A 7953-nucleotide genomic window follows, 5' to 3' on the forward strand; every position below is an offset into this window, starting at 1 on the left:
ATACAGAGTGGTGTCAGTAAATATTTATTGAATTGAATTGAACATACTAATAAGAGGGGGAGTGATGAAAAATTGTTGGGGACTTTTGGAACACCACACTAATATCTACATGTTCCACTAATGTCCCCTCCAGTGCTCATGGCAGATATTACTGATCAATCATAGCAGTCTTTCCCAGTGAGTCTTGGTGTGGCTCAGAATCTGTCACAATCCAGTGCTCTAGGCAGAGTTTGAAAACAAGATGGCTCTGTTCCCATCTCTGAGTAGCACTACTATTTGACTACAGTGATGGTGATTACAAATCAAAGAAGACTTCTCACATTTTATCATGCAAGGGGTTATCTCCCCCATCTATGCTTGGGACTGATTCTGACTGCAATTGTGAAGCACCAGCTGTATGCCCTGCCCCATTCAAGAAGCAGAGCCAGCTGGCTGAGAGGGAGAAACTGTGGTTCCGTGACCACTCTGACTATGAGTGATTATGAAAATACACATTTGTAGAACAAGCAGAACAGATCAACCATCTGTTGATGGGGAGTCAGGTTGAGAATAAACTATATGCACATTTTACTATATCTGTTTCATACCTGATCATATTTAATCCCCACAACTACCTATACTAGTATTATCCCATTTACTGATGAGGAAACTGAGATACAGGGAGGCTGGTATCTTGTCCAATACCACACCATTAGTAAGTGGCAGAACCATGATTTGATCTCAGGTCTTCTGACTGTACAGGGCTTTGCTTCTCTGTGGAATACTTATGAGCTGCTTCATCCTGAGCCAGGTTCTATGAGGGATCTCACAGTTGTTTGGGGCATATTCCCTTCCCTGCAGGGAGTCACAGTCTTTTGGGGCCACAAGGTGTCAGACACAGTGCAGGCCAGTACCTATCAGGACATGATGGAGAGGGCAGAGCAGGGTGCTGGGGGCTGAAAGCACAGCAGAGCAGAGCCCTTCCATGCCATTCCCCTTCCCCAAAACCTCTTTCATTCTTTGTGGTCCATGGAAGGCTTTCCTGGCACGCCTGCCAGCCCTCACCCCTTGCACTTCTCAATCCATGCACTTACTCTAATTGATGTTCACACACTTCTCCCCTTGGACTGCAAGTCAGAGCAGGAGAGGCCTGTGGGGAGCAGGGTGGGTCAGTTTGGTAAGGGGACCTGGGTGTGTAGGCCTTGAGTGCCAGGCTGGGAAGGTAAAATATGTGCTCAGGAGTTGGGGGGGTTGCTGTGGGGCCTGAAGAATCCCGCGACACAGAGACTCACTGAGAAGCTGCCCGATTTGTTCTCCCTGAGGATCAGGAGCAGAATATTAAAGAAGGACCCGTGAGGCTCCTAGCTCATCCCTCACTGAGCCCAGAACAAGGTAAGGAGGGAGGAGCAGAGGCAGGGGCCTGAGGAATGCAGTCCTATCCCTGGGCATCCCTGCCTGAGGCTCCTCATCTGCCCCATCTGTCTGATTGGTGTCTCCCTGCCTTCACCTCCTTTCCATCTACATCAGGATCTCCAGGCCTGGGCATCTGCTCTGCTCCTGACCTCTGTCCTCTGTTCATTTATTCCTCTCTGTACAGTGATCTGTCTGTCTCTTTGTCTTTCTCTCTCCATCTTTGTCTTTTGGATGTGCTCCTCAGGAGAAAAATGGAAGGAAGTGAAGGCTTGTGCTATGGAGCTGAGGCATTCAGCTCTCCTCTGCAGCCCATTAAGGCTACAGGACAAGGCACTGGTAGGAGAGATGAAGGTAGGCATGACAAGTCATAGAATTTGGGAGGTGGAGGGAGATGTTAGAACGGGGAAGAGCTGTGAAGCTTTCATTTGGGAAGGGGAGGGAGATAACTGCTTCCAAACAGGATACTGATGTCTTGGCATTCCTCTCTGGCACAGCCCTAGGCGAGGACTTGTTATGGCTGGAAAGGAGGCTCATAGTGGTCTTGGAGCCTCTCATTCCTTCATTCCTGGCCATTCTATCCCTCTCCCCTCTGCTCTCTGCTCTTTTCCTAAATCCTGCGCTATATTCTGGTCACCGAGTACGTAGCAAGGACAGGGAGTGGGATGCCTACTGAGAGATGGCTGCAATGGTCCAGGCATCAGGTCCAGGAGAAGCTGAAAGAAGGAGAGCACAGAGGAACAGCAAAGTCCTCAACTCTTCCAGATAGAGTGGACCAGAGACCCTCCTACCCCACCAGCAAGACTGGTCACAATGCATCCTTGACATTTTGTTTGATCCTTTCATGGGATCAGTAAGTTCACTACCTTCCAGGCCAGGCGATATGTCTGTGGACTGCCCTCACTAATGTAAGTTGGTTCTATTACACTGAAACCTGCTTCCCTGGTGTAACCCTCACCTGTACCTCTTGGGATCATCCAGAACAAGTCTCATGTCTTGTACATGAAAGCCTTTCAGAGAGTTGGCCCTCAGCTTCCATAATGCCCCTCACCTTTTATTCTGCATGGCAAACATCCCCATTTGCCTCGGCTCTTCCTCACATGATGTGGTTTCCAGACCCTTCTTCATAACCTGTTTCAATTTGTCCACATGCCCCTTAAAATGTAGACCCAGAAGTGAGAAAGATGCCCCACATTTGGCCTGGCTACTGCAGACACAGTTCCATGCCACCTTCTGTGATCTGCCAGCAAGCTTTCTCAATGATGTCACCTCACATTGACTTTTTGGAAGTTTCCTTACACTGATCCACTCTCAGTCCTCAGTTATTGCCCAGTGAACTGCTGCCCCATCTGAGCTTGCTATGGTTGGCTTCTTGAGCCCAAGGGAGGGACAAGGGGTTTTACATTCATGCTACAATATTTCTTTCTGTTGACGTTAGCCTCTTATTCTATCCAGTTGAGACTTGAAATTCAATTTCCAACCATTGGATCAGATTTTCTTCCTCATCATCTACATGAGATGTTGTGAAGGAAGAACCCATGAGACTAGCTGGTCCATGGGAATGTGGTCATGAATTTTCTGTTGGTCACAGTTAAATGATCTGTATCCATCTCATTCTTCCCTCCCCCCCCTTCTGTTTCTACTCTTATTGAAGCCGCCTCCTATGACTTGTATGCTTAGTCCTGTCACTGTCACTTCCTCAGAGACCTTGCAATGTCACTTCTCTCTCCCTCTCTTTTGACTTTCCCCCCAGTATATATTCTGAACTCTCTTCTACCTTAAGAAAACAACAAATCAAAACAAAACACTCCCTTCACCTTATGTCCCAATCTTAGATATCTCTTCATCTTACTCCTCTTTATAGCCCAGTTCACTCCTCCCAACCCACTGATATCTGATGTCTACCTTCATCACTCCACAGAAATTTCCCACATCCAAGCCACTAATAAGGTCCAGATTGTTTCATTTTTTGAAGTTTTTATTCCTCTTGCCCTCTCTGTATCATTTGGCCGCATATGCACTCCCCCTTATTGGAGACACTAGGTCTCCGGGTTTGTGGCATCAAGCTTTCCTGCTTCCCTGCATGCTCTTGCTCAAGCCCCATCTCTTCTTCTGCTGACCTATCCAATGTTCATGCTCCTGGGTTGCATCTTTGGAGCCTCTGCTCTCTCTCTCTCTCTCTGAGCTGTCCCTGAGAATTCTCATCCACTCTGTGCTTAATTACCTTTCAAATTTTGGTTTTCCACTTAGATCTCCTTCCTGAGCTCCAAGGCTATCCGTTTAACTCGCTGATGGTCAGATCCTCAGGGATACTTCATGTTTCAAACTCTGTATGTCTATAACAGAATCAATCATTACCTCTTGGCCATTTCCTGCCCCACCCCATCTCTCTGTCCTCCACCTCCACCTAGAGTCTAGATTTTTTTAGGTTCTGTCTTGTAATGGTATTACTGTCAACTTAGGTTCCCAAGCCTAAAACCTCAAGCTCATCCTTGTTTCTTCCCTCTTTATCTCCTGCTGCACCTCTCAGTTACCAAGTCTTGTTGATTCAATGTCCTACACCTCTCTCTAATCTCTCTTCTCTTCTTTGTTGTCTCTTCTTCTGCCTTTTCCCCATACCCCTCAACTGGTCTTCCTCCAATGCCTTCTCCTAACTTCCACCCAAGTAGTGATGTTTCTAAAACCTAAGCATCAATGTATTACTTATCCACTTAAAACTTATCTGTGACTTGTCATGGCCTAAATGATCGAGTCCACGCTGCTTATCAAGTTATACAACAGCCTTTATAATCTTTTCCTTCCTACTCTGCAGACTAGCCTGCCCTCAGACTTTATCACTTGTGCTCCCTGGTTGCATGAAGCTCTCCCTTGGTTATGGTCCTTTGCACCTGCTACTCCATCTGCTTGCAAAATTCATCCTTGGCTGCTTGGCTAATTCCTGCTTGTCCTTTAAAATTAACATTATGTGTCCTCTTCTTGGAGAAGTCTAGCTCCCAAAGGCTAGCCCAGGTGCTCCTTTCATGGGCTCCCATGACATTCTGTACTTATTCCTATCATAGCACTTATCACTTGACAGCCATTCATTGTTTACCTGTCTCCTTTGTGGGCATGATCTTTGAGGGCAGAGATTTTTTTTCTGTATCTCTAGTGCTTAGCTCAGAGCTTTGACTGCCAGCACATATTTCCACCACAGTGCTAAACACATTGGAATGTGGTTTGTGTCTCTATTCTATTTCCCCAACTGTACTGTAAGCTCCTTGAGGATTAGGAATAAAACGTGTTTGTCCTTGTCTCTCCAGCTCCTAGTACCTGATATATCGCAGGTGCTCAATCAGTGTTTGTTGACCATTTGATGAATGACACCATGAGGAAGAGGATTTGACAGGAACTAACATCATTGAGCTCCCATTCTGTGGTAGTGACAGTGCTAGGTGCCTCACAAATATCATGTATTACTTCTGACAGGATCTCTCCCTGATAAGTATCATGTAGATTTTACAGAGAAGGAAATGAGGCTCAAGGAGGTTAAATTACTTGAACAGGGCTGCAGTTGAAGTACCAAGACTTGAACTCCAGTCTTCTGATTCCAAATTCCATGCTCTTCTACTAGAACCACCACCTCCTATGGCACTACAAACAAGGAATCAGCCCTAATTTATAAGATATAAACTGAACCCAAGCACAGTCTTTAACTGGGGCTCCCTGCTCATCATAAATCTCAACTCCAAGAGAGAAAGGGATTCCAAGAGATCAATTACCATTGGGAGATATATTCCCACCAGGCTGGAGGGATTCAGGGATGCCAAAGCTGCTTTAAGCAAAGAAGACAACAATTATTCTGCCTCTATTAGAGTTTTAGGGTCAAGCAGGAAGACTGTTCCATTCAGTTGTGGGTAAGGCCAGGAAGAGGCAGGGTAGTGAGCAACTCTATCTAAAATCAAATCAGATATGAGGAAGCTTCCAGAGGCCCAAAAGACTCAAGAAATACAGATCTGGGTAAAATTTTCTAAAAAGTTTTAACGTTTCTGGAGTCATATATCTTCCCCACATTTCTGACTCGCCCTGTCCATATATCTACAGTGACGAGAAGTTTAAAGCACCAAAGGAAAGGGTTCTGAGTGCTTGTTTTTGGAGAAGAGGGAAGGAAGAGCTTCAAATTCTCATCATCTCATTCTACAGCCATGACTGGGGGAGAAGAGCCCCAAGCAATCCACTATGTGATGGTAGCTCCTGAAGGACAAGAAAGCAGGTGGCCTTGCTGGGGCTGATAGAGGGAACGAAATGAGACCCTGGAGGTCTTGAGAAAAGATTTGGGACTGAGAAACAGACAATTCCATGAAGGTTTCCCTCACTCCCCAAATTTAGCCTCACCCTAGGTAGACCTCAGTCTTTGATATGATATCAGTCCCCAATAGTATCCAAATAACCACTGGCCTTGCGAGCAACTAAATGGTATGTGAATATGCAGCCTAAGCTGGGCCACTAGCAGGTCCATTTGTCTTTCTGCATCTGAAAAAGAATGGAGGACTTCCCCTGGGAGAACCACAGCTCTGTGTCTGAGTTCACACTTCTGGGCTTCTCCAGGGATTCCCAAATTAATGCAATCCTCTTCAATATCTTCATCTTTCTCTACCTCTCCACACCTGTGGGCAATGGGCTCATTGCCACCTTGATCTGCCTTGACTCCTGCCTCCACACACCCATGTATTTCTTCCTCAGTGTCCTCTCCATGCTAGGTCTCCAAGAGCTATGTCACCACCACTGTGCCCCAGATGTTGGTGCATCTGGTCTGCCGGAAGAAAACTATCTCCTATGTTGGGTGTGTAGCACAGATGTACATCTTTCTAGTGTTAGGCATCACTGAGGGCTGGCTGTTCTCTGTCATGGCCTATGATAGATATGTGGCCATCTGCTACCCACTTAGGTACAAGGTTATCGTGAGCCCATGGCTGTGTGGGGCAATGGTGGTCTTTTGTGGACTGTGGGGTGGCAGCTGTTCCCTAGTCTATACTGTCTTCACAATGCACCTGCCCTACTGTGGCCCCAATGAGATCAATCACTTCTTCTGTGAGGTCCCTGCTGTTCTGAGGCTGGCCTGTGCAGACACATCCCTCAATGACCGAGTAGATTTCATTCTGGGCTTCATCCTTCTCCTGGTACCCCTTTCCTTCATTCTGGCCTCTTATGTCCGTATCTTTGCCACCATCTTGAGAATCTGCTCAGCTCAGGGTAGACTCAAGGCCTTCTCCACCTGTGCCTCCCACATCACCGTGGCTACCATGTTCTGTGGACCTGCCATGTTTATGTACATGAACCCTGGGGCCAATGCCTCCCCACAGCGGGACAAGAAACTGGCCCTGTTCTACAATGTTATCTCTGCCTTTCTCAACCCCATCATCTACAGATTCAGAAACAAAGATGTGAAGAGGGCTTTCCTTAAGTTAACAGGCTGGGGTAGGGCCCCTGAATGAGGCCACTGGAGCACAGAAGGCCACAGCCAGACCTGAAACCATAGGTTCTGTGGTCCTTCCGCCCCATTCCCTCCCATTACCCAATGGGCAGGCAAGAATCACTGACTGATAGTTAGAGGAGATGATGTGTTAAGGTAGGTACCTGGGTGGGACTTGATGGCTCCAGCAGCTGGGCTATCCTCAAACATCAAGAGACCCAACTGTAAGACAGAGTGCTAAGGCAAGACCTGTGTCTGATTCAGTTCTCTTTCCCCAGGGCCCTCTAAAGGGTCTGGCACAAATAAAATCTGTAACATTTTCTGACTGAGTGACTGAGTGTATGAGGATTGGGCCTATTAAATCAACTCAAGATAGCTGTGACAAGATGACTCACAAGACCCAGATCAGTGTCTATTTTATCTCAATCAGGAGCATGAACAGATCTAAAGAAACACAGTCTCAGGTGAAAGGAAAAGTGACTTTTAAGAATAGCGTGCAAGGATTGGTCATTGTCCACCCAGTACTTCCATGGGGGTTGGTCCCAGGGTACCTGGTGAGCCCCTGCTGTGGTAAAGAGATATTTTGAAGAGTCTCTTGGTACACGGACAAATATCACCCAAACCATGTCATAGTGGATCAGAGCTCATACTTTGCAGCAAACCATCACTTTGTGGGATTCTTGTGAGAAGTTAATGTAGGTATACACGTTCTCAAAACAGTGCTTGACACATCACACACTTTATAGAAACAGTGCCATTCTTCTGATTACATTCTACTTCTCTCTCCTACCACCACAATACCAAGCAAACAACTGAGACCACTTCAACTTGAGAGAGGGGCCATCCTGCTCTCTGGAAAGGGATAGTTAGCATTACAAATGAGAAGGTGGGCATTTGTTTACATTTCTTTCAGGTGTGGATTTAGTAAGCTTGGGTGTATCACCAAGAAGCTCATAAAATCTGAATAGGCAAAACTATAGAAAAATTATGACACCCCTCAAGATACCAGATGAAGAGACCCTGATTACAAACAGCCAGCACTCGTCAAAGATACCTTCATTAATAGTCTCACATAGTAGAGCTTTTTTAATAAACATTTGTTAAAATCTGAATTG

At 46.2% G+C, this 7953-nt stretch overlaps 1 pseudogene; it reads left to right on the forward strand.

The window, feature by feature from the left end:
* Positions 1-5908: 5908 nt before the first annotated feature.
* Positions 5909-6860, forward strand: LOC101408712 (putative olfactory receptor 2B3; annotated as a pseudogene).
* The last annotated feature ends 1093 nt before the right edge of the window (positions 6861-7953 follow it).

Source organism: Ceratotherium simum, chromosome 22, assembly GCF_057802395.1.
Source record: "Ceratotherium simum simum isolate JZ-2026a chromosome 22, ASM5780239v1, whole genome shotgun sequence".
NCBI lineage: Eukaryota > Metazoa > Chordata > Mammalia > Perissodactyla > Rhinocerotidae > Ceratotherium > Ceratotherium simum.